Source organism: Mirounga angustirostris, unplaced genomic scaffold (assembly GCF_029215605.1).
Source record: "Mirounga angustirostris isolate CCGP_5_RB_7025 unplaced genomic scaffold, mMirAng1.0.hap1 SCAF_4, whole genome shotgun sequence".
Taxonomy (NCBI): domain Eukaryota; kingdom Metazoa; phylum Chordata; class Mammalia; order Carnivora; family Phocidae; genus Mirounga; species Mirounga angustirostris.
Genome location: NW_026991712.1, coordinates 48712859 through 48716377, shown reverse-complemented (window position 1 = coordinate 48716377; position 3519 = coordinate 48712859). Strand labels below are relative to the sequence as shown.

The 3519-nt window shown below is 41.6% G+C and overlaps 1 pseudogene; it reads left to right on the top strand.

Annotated features, from left to right (window-relative positions):
• The first annotated feature begins 2512 nt into the window (after positions 1 to 2512).
• LOC123860519 (protein canopy homolog 2-like) lies at positions 2513 to 3253 on the top strand (annotated as a pseudogene).
• Positions 3254 to 3519: the final 266 nt, after the last annotated feature.

Below are 3519 nucleotides of genomic sequence, written 5' to 3'. Positions count from 1 at the left end.
TAATAAAGCTCCAAACATTTCCCAGCTCTAGTATCCTATAATTTTAATTTCTTGCCAAGTATATTGAGTTTTTAATTATGGGTCTGAATGAAGAATGGGAAAAAAACCCAAAATTCTATCTAACTCTACGGGTTATTGTAACACAGAGTAACACAGGAAATTATTTTCTTTTGAGAGTTAATACACTCAGAACATGGCTTGACAAATGTTAAGTGCTCAGTACATGTTAACTGATGGTTAAGTGACATGTTACCACTTACCACTAGATGACATTTGTTGTGTTATGGCTGCCTATTATCCCATTTCATCTTTTTTGCTTGTTTAATAACACCCTAAATTTCCCATGTAAGCCATCCTTTCCCAGTGCACAGTCATAAAACTCAGGGAAGAGCGTGTTATCCATGCCTAAATCAAGTGGGCATTATACCAACCTGCCCACGTGACTCAACTCAGGTCATTGAGAAGCTGGAATTCTACTGCATTTGCATTTGGAAGGTTGTAGGGCTGCAGTGGCTGGCAGATGTTGTGATACCACATGGATCCTGCTCTCGGAGCTAATGAAGAAAAGAAGGGAAGAAGAATGGAAAAAGACTTCAACCAACATGACAGTAAAATTACTACCATGTAATTTCTTTATTATTCAATATTACTTACGCTTAAGGGCAAGTGTATTCTCTTCATAAATGAGCCAAAATTGACTAACATTAAGCTCTTTAAGAAAGTAAGTTTTTTTTTCCCTCTGAGATTCAGGTCATTATTTGAAGTGGCAATAGTCTTTCAGTCCTGGCAAGATAATTCTGGGACATGAAGTTTTTCATTGGCCTGGAGAAGGAAGGGAGTTTTGGTGTGATTTGGTTGGATATTATATCTCATTACTCACATGAACAGTAACTATAAGCTTCTACATTGCTCTCCAAGGGGAAGAAAGGGTAAGGAAATCATATTTCAAACTAAATCTGAACCAAAAAACAACCAAAAAGCTAAGGCACAAGCAGAACAATAGAGAAATCAAGCATAGTCTTTTTTTTTTAAAGATTTTATTTATTTATTTTAGAGACAGAGCACAAGAGGAGGGAGCGGGAGAGGGAGAAGCCGACTCCCTGCTGAGCAGGGAGCCCAATGCGGGACTCGATCCAGGGACTCCAGGATCATGACCTGAGCTGAAGGCAGTTGCTTAACCAACTGAGCCACCCAGGCGCCCCAAGCATAGTCTTTTATATTTTCAAATGTTCGGAACTCTATCAACTAGAATGTTCTACTAATCTGCATATATGCAGAAGCAGGTGCAGTAATTACTACTTTATGTAATAACAGTCCTGAACCACTACTGTAAGACCCCAACAAGTTATCAGGCTTACTTTGGTTCTGATGGCTTCGGTTTAAACATTCCTGACTTCATATCCTAATAATATATTCATACAAAGTGATATCTGCTCTTTGATATTTCCAGCATAGCCATAGGAAAAAATGGAAAGAATAAAAGGACTAGGGTAGGCAGATGGGATTGATGAGTGTGAAGAAATAGCACAGAACTCTTGGGTGTATGCAACCTACTTAGACACAGCCTGAGAAGATGACAGTGTTTTTGTTTTTTTTTTTGTTTTTTTTTCTGGAGGACAAAGATACACAAAGAATTACCAGGTGCTGGTAGAAGAGGTGTGAAGTAAGCTGTGAAAATAGCACATTTACAGGGGGCTGTTTTGATGTGCAATCTTAATTAAGCACATTTTCTGCCTTTATGAAGTAAGAGCCAGATCCACTGTTATTATCACAGTTGAACAATCTTTTGGAAAACCTAGAACAAATGAAATACATCTAAGTCATTTATGATCAAAACAAAGCCATCTCATTAAGAGAATGCTTATTTTCTCTAGTGGGGTTTCCTTTTCTTTGTCAATATTTGTTATTCCAATCAGGTCATTAAATGATGGTAGTAGTATCCCAGAGTAAATACACTGTGTTAACTTTACCAGTTAGGTGGTAATTTACTTAATGTTCCACATAAAGAAATCAGTTTCATACTCCGATTGCGAAGTATAGTTATGTCTATCAGCACTTACCATGTTATGTTGTAATTATTTGTTACATTTCTCTTTCTCTCTCTCCTACTGGACCATGAATACCTTGAGGCATACACTTTTTCATTATAAGAAGAAACACCGGGTGTTTAATTATGTGCCAGATTCTGTTTGAAGTGTCAGATCAGTTATTTAGTTTAAACTTCACAAAGCTTTATAATATGGGTACTGTTAGTATTTTCATTTTAGCAATAAGGAAATTTGAACTCAGGGACGTTAATTTGCTTGAGTTCACAAAGAAAGTAAAAACTAGTAGACCTAAGAAATGAACTCAAGCAGCTTGATCTGAGTGATCTTGCTCTTAATCCTTATGCTGTTCAGCTATGAAGGCTCTGGGTTGATTACAACCAAGAATGTTACATGAGTCAATATTCACGGCTCGCACCGCAGCGCATCAGAGCCCTGCTTAGGCGCCCGATTAGAGTGCAGGGAGCTGGGTCAGGCAGTTGCTGGGGCACCCGTGCCTGGAAAGTGCTGGAGCGCTCTGGAAAAGCCTGGACAGCCCTGCTCCCCAGCAGCCAGGTGCGAGGGGCCGGAGCTAAAGTGAGAGTCCGGGTGTCCTGGAGCGCCTGGGCCACGGCGGCGGCCCTGGGAGCAGAGGTGGAGCAACCCCGTTACGCTAAAGATGAAAGGCTGGGGCTGTCTGGCCCTGCTTCTGGGGGCCCTGCTGGGAACTGCCTGGGCCCGGAGGAACCAGAATCTACACTGTGGAGCTTGCAGGGCTCTGGTGGTTGAACTAGAGTGGGAAATAGCCCAGGTGGATCCCAAGAAGACCATTCAGATGGGCTCTTTCCGAATTAATCCGGATGGCAGCCAGCCAGTGGTGGAGGTGCCTTATGCTCGCTCAGAGGCCCACCTCACAGAGCTGTTAGAGGAGGTATGTGACCAGATGAAGGAGTATGGGGAACAGATTGACCCTTCCACTCACCGCAAGAACTACATACGTGTAGTGGGCCGGAGTGGAGAATCCAGTGAACTGGACCTACAGGGCATCCGGATTGATACGGACATCAGTGGTACTCTCAAGTTTGCGTGTTAAGAGCATTGTGAAGGAATATGAGGACGAACTCACTGAATTCTTTTCGCGAGAGGCTGACAATGTTAAAAGCAAACTTTGTAGTAAGCGAACAGATCTATGTGACCCTGCCCTGCACATATCGCATGATGAGCTATGAACCACCGGAGTGGCCCAGACTGACAGGCTAGATGGATCATCCCCAGGAGGGGAAGAGGCTGGCAATGCCTTTTATATTATGTTTTTACCGAAATGAACTGAAAAATTGTGAAACCAAAAAAAAAAGAGTCTGTGCTGAGAATGTTCACCAAGGCTCTTATGTCTGTTAACTCATTTATTTTTATAACCCTATAAAGTAAATACTAATATTATACTTATTTTATAGGACAGGAAACAGATGTGACAGAGCAAGGATTTTCAGCCACT